The sequence below is a fragment of the Lathyrus oleraceus genome, chromosome 7 (assembly GCF_024323335.1).
Source record: "Lathyrus oleraceus cultivar Zhongwan6 chromosome 7, CAAS_Psat_ZW6_1.0, whole genome shotgun sequence".
In the NCBI taxonomy this organism is placed as follows: domain Eukaryota; kingdom Viridiplantae; phylum Streptophyta; class Magnoliopsida; order Fabales; family Fabaceae; genus Lathyrus; species Lathyrus oleraceus.
This window is the reverse complement of record NC_066585.1, coordinates 364,136,586-364,154,358: the sequence shown is the minus strand read 5'-3', so window position 1 is coordinate 364,154,358 and position 17,773 is coordinate 364,136,586.

Here is a 17,773-nt window from a genome sequence, read left to right as displayed (position 1 = left end):
CATTTTTATGTTGGTACGTAGGCACAAGTCTGAAGGTCTTGTCAAACACAAAAATATAATTAATGAATTTTTTTCTCATCCCCCCATTCTATTTGTTTGTAAACATCATTTTTTTACCAAATACATATGCACACAAAAAGGGCTCCCTAGGGTACCAGGGACACTTTGGGTGCTAACACCTTCCTGAAGGAGAATTGCCATCCAAGGCGCAGCAGAATTTAAAATTTCTCCATTTAGTGATCCTTATGAATGGGCATGATCAGTGATAGAATCGTTACCTCTTGTGGCGATTCAAACCTTTGGTGCAGATTTCTGATAATGATCAAAACCTTTGATACAGATCCACAGGGCGATCACGAACGTTGAACGATGACAACGTCTCTACTCAGTCCACACGAACGGATTCCTTCAATCGCAGTGCTAGCTGTTATGAATGAAGGCTTTGAGTGAGATAAAGAGGGAAACAAAATTCCAAGTCTCTACTTGAATTTCTGTCTGAGTGGATTGGAGTGACAATGCTTCTACACAAGGGGTTCTATTTATAGAACCACTTGTGTGGGCTTCAAGCTAAAAAGCCCACTTAAGTGTATTTTGGCCCATATCTTATAATATGCCCAAAATCACTTAAGTATTTGGTACCTTACCATATTTCGTCTCCCACTTAAGTGCACCGTACCTTACGGTGTTCCTTAGTTACTCTATCTCTCATCAATCTGTCCTTTGTGTGTGACCCTATGGGTTTTCGCGACGTTGGCAATTATATTAAATCACGCATTTAACATAATAAACAGTGAGCGGTATCTAGCAACACATCACTGCTACCCAAGTCACGAAAATGTCATGTGATCTGACAAAACCTCCTGTGATAATAATTATGTGTATAATTACCCCTTTGCCCTTATGTCTATATTGAACACAAGGTATAGACCGTGTCATCCTTGTCCAGTTCAATATTGGGCCCATAGACATTTATCCTATTACGCAGGATTGGCAAATTCCATCTAGGACACTCATGTCCCTCAACATGCTTCGTGGAGTACCCATCAACTGTCTTTATGGTTATCCAGTTACGGACAACGTTGGATCAGCAATAAAGCACTCGACTCTACATCTAGGATCCATAGCGGTTTCAGGTCGAAGAATGGTATACACTATTATCACCATGAGAATAACTTATGACACTTTGCATAACTTTCTATATAGTATTCTCATAGCGGGTCAATCCGGTATAAATATTACTCCTAATATTCATACCTATGTTTAAGACTTGATAACTCTTTATCCATGATCCATGAGATGTGATCATCAGTCTACAAACATAATAGTCTTAATGCTTTGATGTTATCTCACTTCACATTAAAGCTCGACTACGGATACTTTAAGAATAGTGTCCTTATGTTTAATGTGTTCTCATGATTAAGTCACACTTAATACATTAAACGGACTATCTATTCCAGGGACTTTATTAATCAACCATAATAAAGAAAATGCCTTTTTATTATTAATAAATAATTCGATACAAGTACCAAAAGTATTGGCCTCTAGGGCTTACACCAACACTTCCCTCAGTGTAACCAACCCCCTAACCTGTAATATCTGACATTTTATTAGTTTAGATTTGAAAACTTCTTACTTTTGGGTTTTGTTCGTACTTTTTCCCTTTCCCCTTGGAAACAATAAAAGCGCGGTGGCGACTCTTGTTATTTGATGTCTAGCTTATCCATAGCTTGATCATCATGAATTTACCGCTACAGAATGGTCCAAATGGACAAAATGAAAATGGCACTAACATAAACAATTAGAATGGTATGAATAATGGCAAATGAATAGAACTTTAAAAAATTTAAATGCATTAAAATAAAGGACTTGAAATCAAATGTTAGTTGTTAATAAGTTAGAAGTTGGTATTATTTTGTTTTGGCTTTAAGTCATTCTTTGGAGAACACTCAACCCCCTTATCACAAGCATGGATCCTTGAACCAAGACATCTTCCAAAGGAAGGAAACAATGCCAAGTTTCCACATAATACCATGAAAGATGGGAGACTTACAGTCTCACTAACTAGAATGCTATGCCTTTTTGTATCAAAAATTTAGTGTTATGTTAAGCAATCGTAATTGGACTTATGTAGAAGTCACAACTATTTGAGGTCGGGCAATAGAATTTTGGTGTTAATGCATGTTAGAGACAAAGTATCACTGACTATGCTCATGAAACATACCACACACAAAAATAATATGCAAAAGAGGTGGCCTAATCTCATATATACTTATGTTGATTTTGCAATCAACTAGCCTTAGGATTTAGAGACATCATAGGCCAAATGAAATGGATGCATAAAGAAGGGGAATTACATGAAGCGGGATGGGAATGGATCAAAACTCAAATTGATCAAAGGAGAACTTTCACCAAATTAATATCATTCATTCATTTTGGGAGATGAAATGTACATTCCATCAATCTCCTAAATCCAATTATATTAACTTAGCAAAGTGAAATCAACCTTGACCAAGGCCCAACAACACAAGTCAAACTTATACAAACCATCACAAGAGGTCAACACAATTATTTGGCATTTATTCAATTTAAAATATACTAATATAATGCATTTAATTAAATATGGTTTGTCAAATTCCTAAAACCTCATCAAAACACCAAAGAAATGGCCATGAGATTTATCATAGGTCAAACAAGGTCAAAGGACCTTGGAGAAAAAATTTCAGAATTTTTAAATACTTAAAAGTATTTTTTAACAATTAAAAATAAAAACAAAATCAATTAAATCATGAAAAATATTAATACTGATCCAAAAAAAAATTTTAATTCAAAATATGAAAGAGGAAATTATTTGAATTTTTTTGGTGAAACTCTCATATTTTTTGGATCAATATTAAAATTAATATGAATTAATGAAAATTAAATGAATTAAAACAAAAATAAGAAAATCAAAAAATGTGAGCCACTTGATCTCCCTCATTAATTGAGGTGGCATATCAAGTGGGACAGCACGCGCGTTCCATGGTGGAACCTAGTTAGCGCGCCACACGCGTGGTAATCAAAACCAACGTCTAAGATTAAAACATTTCAAATGGATCCTGTGGTTTGGAGATGTGCCAACACATCGCCGAAGCCAGAGCTCCGATCTTCTTCTCCGGTGGACCTCGCCAGACTGGTCCACCCTAAACCATCACCAAAATAAAAAAGGAGGACATGATCTGAAAGAAAAAACGGCGTAAAGCACGAATCTAACCTCAAGTTCAACTAACTCCAAATATATAAAAAGATATGAGGAATTAAATTTTGAGGTGTGACAACTGAGTTGCTTCAATTTGACCTCAAAGCAACTCAATCTTCTTGCCTACATTGGTAGGACATCAGACAACCAAAGATTCAAGAGAATCAATGAGAATTGAGTGAGAATCGAAGAGAAGTCTTCTGAAATTTACCTTCAATGTTGTGCAGAAATGGATCTTGCTTGCTTCAACCTTGATCTGATCACACTTGAGAAGCTTGCAGGAGAGGTTTGGCAATGGTACAAAGCTTTGGATCCTGGAGTTTCTGAATCTCCAAACAATGAGATTCAAACTCAATTTTCAAGTTGAAAATTCTCAGGTTTCCCTTTGAATGGTGAGTATTTCAATTGGAGGGAAAAGCTGGTGCGCAAGGTGTGTTTGAATTGAGCTCCAAAGGCCTGTATTTATAGCAATTGTGACTGATATTTGCACATTTGAAAAATTGCTAAATTTGGATATTTCATGCACAAGCTTGCATTGGCGTGTACAGGCCCATGAAGCAATCCAATTTGATCCATGTATAATCATTCTGAAGTTCAAATGAGGCTTGGATGTCAAGGCAATGTGAAATGTGATTATTTGCATTTGATTTCTTCCAATCATGCAGACCTGTTAAACCCATGCGCAACCCTAGCAATTCTTATCCAAAATGCATGAACTTGGGTTCTTTGGAAATCTTAGATCAAGGGGAACAACTTTGATGTTGGACACGTTTTTATTTGGAACTTGGATCATGGTGAATTTTGAGGTGGAAGTTTGGAAATTTCAACATGTTGAAATTTTTTCTAAGTGTCAAGCCATATATCTCAATATTCCACCTTGCTTACCTTTTTATGTGAGCTTCAAATGAGAACTGTGTCTTCATCAAAGTTGTATATCTTTCAAAATACCTTCAATATGGTCACCAATTTCATGTCATTTGGATTTATAATGATAGAGTTATGCATTTTTGAAGTTGAGGAAAATCACTTGTTCAATGGTATAGGTCAAAAATGACCTATAATGTATCCTCATATCACATGCTCATAAAAGTTGAAGTAGACATATTTAATTTGATTGTTCAACTTGGAAATATTTCATCTCAAACAAATTGAGCAAGTTATGGCCTTCAGAAGTTGACTTTCAAATTAGGGTTTAGACAAAATGACATATAATGTTTCAACATAGAAAATGATTTTCCAAGCAAAAATAACTCTAGGTCTCAACATGAAAGTTGTTTGTAATGTCATTTAGAGTAACTTTTCTCATGGAATTATTTTTATATGGTGAAAATTGTAGGAGATAGGGTCTAGGGAGACCCAGTTTTGATTAGATGAATTCATCTGGCCAACCACCATCAACCAACTTGCTAACCTTCAATTCTCTTGTATTTTTAGGCTCATGATAGATAATATATGCATAAAATTATGAATTTTGAAGTGTCCCTTTAGAAATTTGATCAATTGGTGAGATAGCTTGTTGGAGAAGTTACTCAAGATACCCAGTCAAACTAGGGTTTCCAAGGCAAATCACCTCCAAACTCTTGATAGATCAATGAGTATCTAAAACCCTTGGTTGTGCTTTTATCAATGAGGGTCTAAAACCCTTGGTGTGGACTTGATAGATCAATGAGGATCATGCCCTACCTACAAAAATTTAGGCAAATACAAAGACATATTTTTGGTATTTTGGTTAGTAAAATAACAATATACAAGTATGATACAATCTCATGGTGCTTGGTGGTATCTCCCAAAATAAACCCAATGAAAGAGGGGTAAGAAGGATGCCAAGGTAGGATCCCAATGCTAATGCATATGATGAAATTGCATGAGGGATCTTAGGGTCAAAATTGGGGTCTTACAGCTGCCCCTATTTAAGGACATTCTAATTGAGGAGGTGAAGGTTAAAATCTTCGTGTCGACTCAGTAGAATGGGATTAAAAAACAACATAGAAACAAATTTTGGTCCCTAAGAGACCTCATGATGCACATGATATGAATGTAAAAAGCAAATTCTCTATGGGGAGATGTTGCCACAAAGGAGAAGAAGTCAGAGAGATCAAAGATCCGCAGGAGTATAATGCATTCCATAAGGAAAACTCACTAGGGAGACAGAGACTCTGGGGGGATAAAAGGGTAGGCGTAGGCTAGGCTATGACTTAAAGCTGCTGGGCAAACTAGAGGAATTCCATAAAATGGAAAGACTCAGCTGAGGAAATAAAACATTTGCAGGGGATTTACGGTAGATCAGGATAAAACTGAAGTTCTTGAATCAATGCAGGGAAAAGCGATTTCACTAAGGAAAAGCGCACTCAACTCAACTAGAGAAGAAATAAACTTCAACGCAGGAGGAGAAGAAATTCATTATCCACTACCTGCTACTGGGTAAGGAGATAATAAAGGTTTGATAGAGAGGACACCCGTCATCGGTTAGGATGAACATATTAAGGATGACCCGCTGGGAACCACCAAGAAGGAATATTCATTACCGGCTACTGGGTAAGAATAGCCTTTCTGGGGAAAACTGCAGAAATAGGATATACAACTACCAGTTACTGGGCAGAAGACCGAAGATGAGAATATCCGCCATTAGTTAAGGTAAACATATCAAGGACAGACTCAAAGGAAAGAATATCCATCATCGGTTAAGATGAACATATCAAGGATAGTCTTGCCTGGGAATTGTTTATGAGGATACCCGTCATCGATTAAGATGAACATATCAAGGATAAACCAACTAAACAGAAAGTAGGGATTACATCTATCGAATACTAGATAGAAGACCATCAAAGAGAAAATTCGTCACCGGTTAGGATGAACATATCAAGGATAGACTCTGTTGAGGGGAAGAGCAGGATTTACAACTACTGGTTACTGGGTAGAAGACTGCAAAGAGGAGGAAATCTGTCATCGGTTAGGATGAACATATCAAGGATTAGCCCTTTGGGGAACAAAATAGGGATTACAACTACCTTTTTACTGGGTAGAATTCCAAGGATGAGAATACCCGTCATTGGTTAGGATGAAAATATCAAGGATAGACCCAAGGAAAGGGAAGAAAATATCTGTCATCGATTAGGAAGAATATATCAAAGATATACTTCCTGGGGAAACGTGGAAACGAATCCGTTGGGAGAAAAAGTTGCTCTTGTCGGGTATTGGACAAAAGTGAAAAAAATGAGAAGAATATTACTAGTAATTGGGTAGTAAACTCTCAGGGGACCAAAAGCATTTATCTAGGTAAGATCTAGAAAGAAAAGGCCAATCAAGACTCATCCCAATGAGGGTATAACTCAAGAGGAGTAATTCCATCCAGGTAATCAACTTGGGAGGAAGCTAAAACAATGATCATCCACGAGGAAATAACTCAGTGGGGAAAGGAGAAAGGTTAAAATATTTCTGCTTATGCGGCTGACACTTCTATCATTGAGAGGACAAACACTGAACTTGTATGGGGATGAAGTACCACCATAGCAAAGAATAAGAATCTCAAACAATGAATCAACAAATGTGATTATGCAAAAATATGTAATCATGAAATTATATGAGTGTATATGTATATGTATATGTATGATGATTATGCTGACAAAACGATCGCAAAGGATACAAAGGTGTCGCAAAAATTCGAATCATCAGTACAATCCTCGATCAATCCACAACAAAGGGATACAACTGCCAGAGAACAGAGAAATCAACATCCCAAAGGCTCAACAATATCCGGGGAAGAAGGAGATTTGCTAAGGAAAGGAAATATTATTGAATCTGCAGGGAATTTTAGGTCAATACCATATCAAATGGGAGACAATCATACAGAGGATAAACACAAATAGTTGCTCAGAAACCAGGAGGAAACTCTGATTGGGAGTGAGTCTGATGACTATTGGCGGAGAAACCAACGCGATCCACTAGGGAAATCGATCTTACTCTGCTGAAGATCGAAACGGAAAATCAACCCTGCTGAGGAGCACACAAACTCTGTCGGGGACTAAATCAACCAACTCAGCTGGGAAAAGTACAGAAGCTCCGTTGGGGATCAAAACACTCCACATGGGAACTGGATCAACAAACTTGGCTAAGGATACCCGAAGGGTTATCTGCTTGGGGGACCCATAGACCTCCACACTTAAGACTTGCTGTTTTTCAAAATGCTATTGATATTGCTTTAAAACTGCCTCTGAAAAATTCTTGCTTTTATATCTTTAAGAAAATGATTTTGATAAAAAAAAATTAATTTCAAATATGATCATAATAAAATTTAAAACTATTTAGCTGAAATATATAAGAGTAGAAATAATTGGATAAAAGCTCAACTTTATTTAATAGAATGGTAGTCTATAAATGACAAGACTCCATAGATCTTTACAAAGTTAAAAATGGTAATTTACATGGAAAAAGGGTTACATTGAATACAATTGACCGCTAATCCTTCTACCAACTCTTGATATCCACTGTGCTTTTGGCCACCACTGGGGATAATGAATCACCATCAACCCTTGTGCTCAACAAACTTTCTCCAATATTGGACGATCAGTAGCATGCATTTACTTGCCATAATCCCTAATTTTTGCATAAATTGCCCCAAGGTGGGGTACTCAATTTATCGGGATAAATTTTTCTGTTTTATGTCTCTATTTTTTGCCTGGATCGCCCTTTCGGGTTTTCAATCCACCGAGACACTCCTTTTTTTCCTAAGCCGCCCTTTCGGGTTTTCAACTTAGCGAGTTGTTCTTTTCTTTTTTAGGCGAAATATTTCTTGGCTACATCTGCGTTCACAGGACGAGTGAACTCTTCACCATCCATAGTTGTAAGAATCAAAGCACCACCTGAAAAGGCTCTCTTAACAATATATGGGCCTTCATAATTAGGAGTCCATTTGCCCCTAGAATCTGGTTTGAACGATAAAATCTTCCTGAGCACAAGGTCACCTTCCCTGAATACACCAGGTCTGACCTTCTTATCAAAAGCTTTCTTCATCCTTTGCTGATATAACTGACCATGACACATGGCAGTTAATCTCTTCTCTTCTATCAAATCCAACTGATCAAACCTGGTCTGACACCATTCAACCTCAGTCAACTTGGCTTCCATGAGCACACGCAATGAAGGAATCTCAACCTCTACGGGGAGCACTGCTTCCATACCATAAACAAGAGAGAAAGGGGTTGCCCCTGTTGAAGTGCGGAGGGATGTACGATACCCGTGCAAAGCAAATGGGAGCATATCATGCCAATCTTTATATGTGACAACCATCTTCTGAATAATCTTCCTGATGTTCTTGTTCGCAACTTCAACAACCCCATTCATCTTAGGTCTGTAGGGAGAAGAAGTACATTGTGCAATCTTGAAATATTTGCAAAGAACTTCTACCATATTATTATTCAAGTTAGATCCATTGTCAGTAATGATCTTACTTGGCACACCATAACGACATATGATTTGATTCTTGACAAACCTCACAACAACTTGCTTGGTTACGATTGCATATGATGCCGCTTCAACCCATTTTGTGAAGTAGTCAATTGCCACCAGAATGAAACGATGTCCATTCGAAGCTTTGGGCTCAATCATCCCAATCATATCAATTCCCCACACGGAGAAAGGCCATGGGGAAGAGATAACATTCAACAGTGTCGGAGGAACATGAATCTTATCTGCATATATTTGACACTTGTGGCATTTCTTCACAAACTTGCAATAGTTAGATTCCATTGTCAACACATAGTAACCTGCTCGCAACATCTTCTTTGCCATTGCATGTCCATTGGAATGAGTACCAAAGGATCCTTCATGCACTTAAGTCATCAACAAGTTTGCTTCGTGTCTATCCACGCATCTGAGCAGAACCATGTCAAAGTTTCTCTTGTACAGTACATCACCATTCAAGTAGAAATTATCGGCTAACCTCCTCAAAGTCTTCTTATCTTTCAAAGATGCCCAGACGGGTAAATCTAACCTTGAAGGAAACATTTAATGTCATAATACCACGGCTTCTCGTCTTTGACCTGTTCAACAACAAATACATGAGTTGGTCCATCAAGATGCATAACATTCAAATTGGGAACCTCATTCCAGTACTTCACTACAATCATTAGCGCCAACCTTACAAGAGCATCTGCCATCCGGTTCTCATCTCGAGGGATATGATGAAATTCAACCTTTGTAATAAAAGTTGAAATCCTCCTCGCATAATCTCTATATGGTATCAAACCGTTTTGATTCGTCTCCCATTCACCTTTGATCTGATTTACAACCAAGGCGGAATCTCCAAAGACATCTAAATACTTGATCCTGAGATCAATGGCCTCTTCGAGCCCCATAATGCAACCTTCATATTCTTCCATGTTGTTTGTACACTTGAAAGTTAATCTAGCTGTAAACGGAAAATGCGTGCCTTGAGGAGTGATAATCACTGCCCCAATGCCATTACCATATTGATTAACAGCTCCATCAAATACCATGCACCGACGGGAACTAGGTTCTGGCCCTCTTCTTCAAGCAATGGTTCATCACAATCTTTCATTTTTAAGTACAAGATCTCTTCACATCAGGAAAATCATATTGCACTGACTGGTAATCTTCAATTGGTTGGTGAGCCAAATGGTCAGCCAAGATACTACCTTTAATCGCTTTCTGAGATCGGTATTCGATATCATACTCTGATAACAACATCTACCAACAAGCAATCCTCCCAGTTAAAGCAGGCTTCTCAAATATATACTTGATTGGATCCATTTTGGATATCAACCAAGTGGTATGATTCAACATATACTGAAGCAGACGCTTAGCAGCCCAAGCCAATGCGCAATAAGTCTTCTCTAGCATGGAATATCGAGTCTCACAGTCGGTGAAATTCTTACTGAGGTAGTAAATCACAAATTCTTTCTTTCCAATCTCATCTTACTGACCTAGAACACAACCCATACTATCTTCAAGCACAGTCAAATACATGATCAACGGTCTTCCTTCAACAGGTGGAGACGAAATCGGGGGTTCAAGCAGATACTCTTTGATACTATCAAAAGCTTTCTGGAAGTCTTCGGTCCAATCACAAGACTGATCTTTCTAAAGAAGCTTAAATATAGGCGTACATGTGGCAGTCATTTGTGAAATGAATCTTGAGATATAATTCAAGCGGCTGAGAAAACCTCTGACTTGCTTCTCAATTTTGGGCGCAGGCATCTCTTGTATTGCTTTGACCTTGGCAGGAACAACTTCAATACCCTTCTCGCTGACAATAAAGCCCAACAACTTACCAGAACGAACACAAAAAGTACACTTATTGGGATTCAAGCGGAGTTTATACTTCCTCAAACGCTGGAATAGCTTCAACAAATGCTTAGCATGTTCCTCTTCATCAATTGATTTAGCAATCATGTCATCGACATAAACTTCAATCTCTTTATGCATCATATCATGAAAAAGAGTAGTCATTGCTCTTTGGTAAGTTGCACCAGTATTCTTTAAACCGAAAGGCATCACCCTATAATAGAATGTTCCCCAAGGTGTAATGAATGTGGTCTTCTCCATATCTTCGAGTGCCATCTTGATCTGATTATATCCAAAAAATCCATCCATAAATGAAAAGACTTTGAATTTAGCAGTGTTGTCTACCAACATATCAATGTGTGGCAGAGGGAAATCATCTTTCGGACTGGCTTTATTCAAATCTCTATAGTCAACACACATGTAGACTTTTCCATCTTTCTTCGGCACGGGAACAATATTGGCCACCCATTGCGGATACTCAGCGGTCACAAGGAAATCGACATCAATCTACTTCTGCACTTCTTCTTTGATCTTCACTTCCATATCAGGATGAGTTCTTCTCAACTTCTGCTTGACTGGCGGGCATTCTGGCTTCAATGCAATCTATGCTCCACAATCTCAGAATCCAAACCAGGCATGTCTTGATAGGACCAAGCAAGCACATCTGTATATTCTCAAAGAAGATCAACCAACCCCTTCTTAACATCTGGACACAGTCGAGATCAAATCTTGACTTCCTTCACATCAGCCTCGGAACCCAATTTGACTAGCTCAATCTGATCTTCGAATGGTTGAATGGTCTTTTCATCATGCTCAAGAAGACGAGATAATTCTTCACTCACTTCTTCATCACTTTCTTCCTCAGCCTCAAACACAGGGAATTCAAAATTTGGAGAAGGAGAAGGATCAATGTATTCAATGGGGTTAGAAACCAACCTGCATAATGATTTGATATTTTGATTTTTAGAGAAGTGAATTTTGTGACCAAATATTATGCAGATGGACAATTAAATTATTTATTTGTATTTTTTGTGATTACCATTTTTAGAATAAAGCAAAAAGTAAAAACAAAACATCATAGATGTGGATGAATAGAATTAATTGTATTAATGATCAATTTCAAAATGCCCAAACAATGTTCACTTCTCCCTTAGGCATAGGATAAGGATTTTTAAAACATATAAAAGTAATTACTTAGATTGATGCAAAATAATAGGAATATCAACAGCAGTCCAATTGTTGCAAGCCTTTCCATGTGTCACAAAATTGGTGCAGTCTTCCTCTTCGTCATCCTCTAGCATAACAGCTAAGTGTTGTTCATTGCCATGAATGAACCCTCCGCTACGGAATCTAAGTTGCATATCCTCAGACCTTGAAGTTGATGAACCTCGCTGAAAGCCTAGACCGGTTCAACCTTTGTTGTCAGAGACCTCTACCATGCGCCCCCACTGATCAACATTGCCTTTTTCAACAATCTTCTTTGCATCTTTCAATGAGGACATAGGTGCCCCAGCTCTCTTTTTAGCAGTAATAGATAAGGCTTGTAATGGAGATCCAACCTCATCCTTAGCTTCAACATAAGAAAAAGATGACAGGTGGCTAACCAACAACGCTTTCTCCCCGCCAACAATAACAAGCTTTCCATTCTTTACAAATTTGAGCTTCTGATGCAATGTGGAGGTAACAGCTCCCGCCTCATAAATCCATGGCCTTCCCAACAGACAACTGTAGGCCGAGTGGATATCCATTACTTGAAAAGTAATCTGAAAATCACTCGGACCTATCTTCACTGGAAGGTTCACTTCACCAATAACTATTTTGCGTGAACCGTCAAAAGCTTTGACCATTACACCGCTATACCTCATGGGCGCTCCTTGATATGACAACTTTGACAGAGTTGACTTCGGCAACACATTCAATAATGATCCGGTGTCAACAAGCACATTATACAAATCATCAACTTTGCAATTCATAGAGATATGCAAAGCCAAGTTATGATTTCTACCCTCCTCAGGGAGTTCTTCACCACAAAAACTGAGATTGTTATAGGAAGTGATGTTAGCCACAATATGATCGACTTGATCCACCGTAACATCATGTTCCACAAATGCTTTATCAGGAACTCTTTGCAGTGTTTCTCTGTACCCTTCTGAATTCATAAGCAGAGACAGTATTGATATTTTCGAGGGGGTTTGGAGAAACTATTCCACCACATTGAACTCACTCTTCTTGATTAGACGAAGTACCTCATCATCATCATTAGTCTTCAAATTGCGGGATTCACCAGACTGCCGCTTTGAAGCACTAACCGGATCTACAACAAGCACTTCCACCTCCTTACTCACAAATGATTCTTCTTTGTCTTTTGGGAACATTGGCCCAAACACACTACCACTACGGGTCACCTTGGTAACATCAACAATGCTCACTACAGAGCTGGTCGTAGGCAACGGGACCTCTTGACCATCCTTCATCATTGTTGCATTGTACTGATACGAAACAGCTTTATCGGATGAATACGAGACTGCACCCGCTAACTGTATAACCAACAGCGATACCGATCTGTTGTTGACGCTGTTATTGTTACTGTTGTCGTAATGAATCACCACTCTCTCGGGATTCTTGAAAATAGGCACCACGACATTCACATCGTCATCTACATGACGAGTTTGAACAATCTGAATCATGCCTTCATCCATCAACTGTTGGATGTCCCTTTTCATAACCTCACAACCTCTCGGGTTGACACTGTAGATAGCACAACCATCATGGTCATGCTCACAATCACTCACCATACAAATGTCCTTATGCATCGTCACCAAGGACCTCCGGGTGAAACGAACATCAAACACTTTAAACTCCCCAGGACAATCGTCCACCATATTAACAGAAGAATTCCCATGAGCGGGCAATGGATTTGCTTTCACATTTGGCGCACGATCCTCAAAGGACACCATTCAAAGTTTTGTTGATGATGATTTTTGGTATTGTTGTTGTTGTAGGTGTTTGCTCGTTGTTGGGGTTGTTGATGTTGACGTTGTTATTGTTGTTGAATTGGTGTTGCTTGATTATTCTAGAATACAGGAATGACTGAAGATACTTGATGATGGTGTTGACGGGTTGTTGATTCTTTTTGATCTGAGGCCTTCTCTGCCTCCAACTAGAAATTGCATTAGCTTCGCTATCTTTCTTCTTCCCAAAACTGCTGCCATATCTCTTACTTAATGATTCTTCCTCTTTTGACAAACGTCCTTCTCGGACACCTTCCTCAAGCCTCAGCCCCATATTTACCATTTCGGTAAAGTCACTTGGGGAACTGGAAATCATGCGTTCAGAATAAAATGAAATCAGGGTCTTCAAAAATATTTTTGTCATCTCTTTCTCCTCTAAAGGAGGAGTGATCTGAGAAGCCAACTCTCTCCATCTCTGCGTGTACTCTTTGAATGTCTCTTTATCTTTCTGAGACATAGACCTCAACTGGTCTCTATCAGGCGCCATATCCATGTTGTACTTATACTGCTTGACAAAATCCTCTCCCAAGTCGTTGAAAGTGCGAATACTTGCACGTTCCAACCCCATATACCAACGACGCACAACACCGGTCAAACTGTCTTGGAAGTAGTGTATCAATAGTTGATTGTTGTCAGTTTGGGTAGACATCTTACGAGCATACATCACTAGATGGTTGAGCGGACATGTGTTCCCTTTGTATTTTTCAAAGTCATGCACTTTGAATTTCACCGGAATCTTCACATTCGGCACCAGACATAACTCAGCAGCACTCTTCCCAAACGAATCCTTGCCTCTCAACGTCTTCAATTCCTTGCGCAACTTAAGAAACTGATCCTTCATTTCGTCCATTTTCTCATATACGTCCGGGCCCTCAGATGGCTCGGAATGATAAATGGTGAACTCCACACGAGGTAAGGTGTGCACAACAGGAGGTGGCACAGACATGACCGGGCTAGATGCCGACATAGAAGCAAAAGTAGGCGCAAGGCCTTCAGGCACGAAATTAGGCGGCATTCCCCACGGGAATCCGGCAGGCATAGAAGGCGCAAAGTGAGCGGTAGAAGTAGGCACGATAGAGGTAGCCACCTCTGAAATAACAGTCCTCTAAGGAGGAGGAGTTACGGGTGTTGGAAGTCAGTCGAGCAGCCAACACTGACTCCATCATGGAAGTCAGTCGAGCGATCTCGTCCTTCAACTCTCTGTTCTCTTGCTCAAGATGTTCCATGATTCTCAGATGATTGGCACGAGTGTTGTATCGATGAGTCAGCTTGGCTGAAGTAAAGAAGAAACACCAATGAGACATCTGGCGAAAGAAAAACCTGTTTATGCAAATGATACATGAAATGCAATGCTTGTTTGTTTATTTTTATTCTCAAGGAACTTACTATATCATTTACAAATATATATGTACTTTACAACAATTGCAACAATTTGATATGACCATTAAAATCTATTTTTATTTATATAATTGGAAGGATTACACTGAGTACAATTTCAGAAACCAAATGAAAAATACAAGAGAAAAGGAGACTAGTCATCCTAAGGATCCCTAACAAGGTCAGAAGATCTGGATGAAGGTGTGTACTTCCTTCGAATGCATCGAATATCGGTCTCAAAAGAAGCCTTCATCTGAGTCTTCTCGAGGACAAGCTGATCAACAATCTTCTTCCAACCAACGTAAGGATGAGGCATGCTAGAAGATGAAACCCCCCGCTCTCTCTGTCTCTTTGTCACTCGGTCTTCAAGTAGCTCAATAAGTGCATCCTTGTCCTTAGACTCCAATTGCAACTCTTCATGCTTTTTGCTCAAAGCACGTAAACGCTCCTCCCACATATCTTTCTCTTGCTTCATCTTGGCGAGTGCATCTTCCAACTCCTCTACATCTTGGTTAGGGAGAGTTAATGGCTCAACCACAACCATAGATATAGGTCTCTCACAAGGATAAGGCATCTTTAACTCCAAAGCTCTCCTCTTCACCCAAAGAGTGTAGGCTTCCAAAGCTACACAATTGCACGGACCAAGCTCGGATCTTCCTTTACTATGCACATTATGCCAAGCATGCACAATCTTCTACTTCAAATGTTGGGGATCTTTACCCTCTTGATAGAAAAGACCTTCTAACAACATGTTATTAGGTTTGTCTCTCAAGGGGAACCCAAGTTGACGACGAGCCAAAGCAGGGTTGTAGTTAATTCCTCCTTGTGTACCAATGAGAGGCACATTAGAAAATTCACCACAACAATCAATAATCTCCAAACTGCTCAAAGGTGGATCATACCAAACTATATCATAATTAGTGAGAGACATAATTCTCTGAGACCACTGTAGATATTGTTTGTTCTCCACAAAAGCAGGTGTCTGAGGCAAGTGCAAAATAAACCACTTGTACAGAAGAGGAATGTAACAGACAATAGTTCCTCCACCTTTAGAATTCCTTAGATGCAAAGAAAAATACATATCACCCAACAAAGTAGGCACATGATTCCCAATCAAGAAAAGTCTAATGGCATTAACATGAACAAAACCGTCAATGTTAGGGAACAAAGCTAATCCATAGATGAGCAACACAAAGATAGCTTCAAAACCATCCATACTACCGGCTTGAGCAAAGGCAGTAGCTTCCTTAATGAGGAAATCAGATGGCAACCCAAATAAACCTCATTTTTTTACCCAGTGAGCCTCTATCTCAGACTTCTTCAAGTGAAGAGCTTCAGCAATAAGATGAGATCTGGGAATCTCTTCCAATCCACTAAAAGGCACTCTACTAGAAACGGGTATCCCTAAGAGATGGGCATACTCCTCCAACGTAGGAACAAGTTGATAATCTGGGAAAGTGAAGCAATGGTAGAGAGGATCATAGAACTGCACTAGCACACTCAGGAGTCTTTCAACCACATCAACAGACAAGATAGATAGAAGCTTCCCATGGTGTTGTTTGAAGTACAAGGGATCTAACACAAAAGATGCTAGCTTCCTTAACTCTTTCAAGTTGGGACATCTGAAACTGTACTTCTTAGTGTTCCTTCGTCCATAATCCATGGTCTAAAAATATTTGCAAATAATACCTTAGTTCCTTGAAATTTTCGTGTGATGAATGTTATGATGCGCATGAATGCATGAATGCAACAATCACAAATAAGGGATCACACACAAGGAAAACAGAGGTCAAGGGATGAATCAAGTCATTGTCAAGATCAATCATCCATTTTAGTGGATTATGGTTTACACCTTATCAACACCCAAGTTCCATTGATATTGACAAGACTTGATTGGATCAACCAAGAATCAAGGGTTTGTTGCAAGTCACGAGCATGGAGTATGAGTAAGAACCATCCCAAAGGAGTGAACTAAGGATAAAAACCTGTAGGTCATGTTCTAAAAAGGTCCCAGAGTCTTAATTCCATCTACGGGATATTACAGGTTAAGATGACTGACTCATCGACCCATAATATTTTCAAGAGAAACTCGTCTGAGTGTAGTATCGTGTAACAACTGTTATCAAGTCTACACTTGAACAGTCTCCGCACTATGTCCTAAATAGGCCAAGAGGGAGTAAATGTTCTACGGTCCTCATCTTCTCGGATCCAAATTAGAGATAGTAATGACTAACCACAAATACTTGTGTGACGTTTCCAAATCTAAAAGAGTCTCCACTGAGCAGATGGATATCAAGCCAACTTGTTAAGGACTACTCCACACAAGTCGAACATGACTATACCATCTTCCTATCTTAATTGCACTCAAGTTTGGGTTAGAACTTATCTCACCACTCAGAGATCACCAAGCACAACAAGAAGATTATATTACACAAACAAATATACATACATAACATATATACAATTATATACACACAAAAAGTAGGCTAAACCCACTGGCGACTACTCCCTAGCAAAGTCGCCATTTAATTTATGTAGCGGTAAATTCATGATCATCAAGCTATGGATAAGCTAGACATCAAATAACAAGAGTTGCCACCGCGCTTTTATTGTTTCCAAGGAAAAAGGGAAAAAGTACGAACAAAACCCAAAAGTAAGAAGTTTTCAAATTAAAGCTAATAAAATGTCAGAGATTACAGGTAAGGGGGTTGGTTACACAGAGGGAAGGTGTTAGCACCCAAAGTGTCCTATGTAATCCTAGGGAGCCCTTTTTTATGTGCATATGTATTTTGTACAAAGTGATGTTTACAAACAAATAGAATGAGGGAATGAGAAAAAAGAATTCATT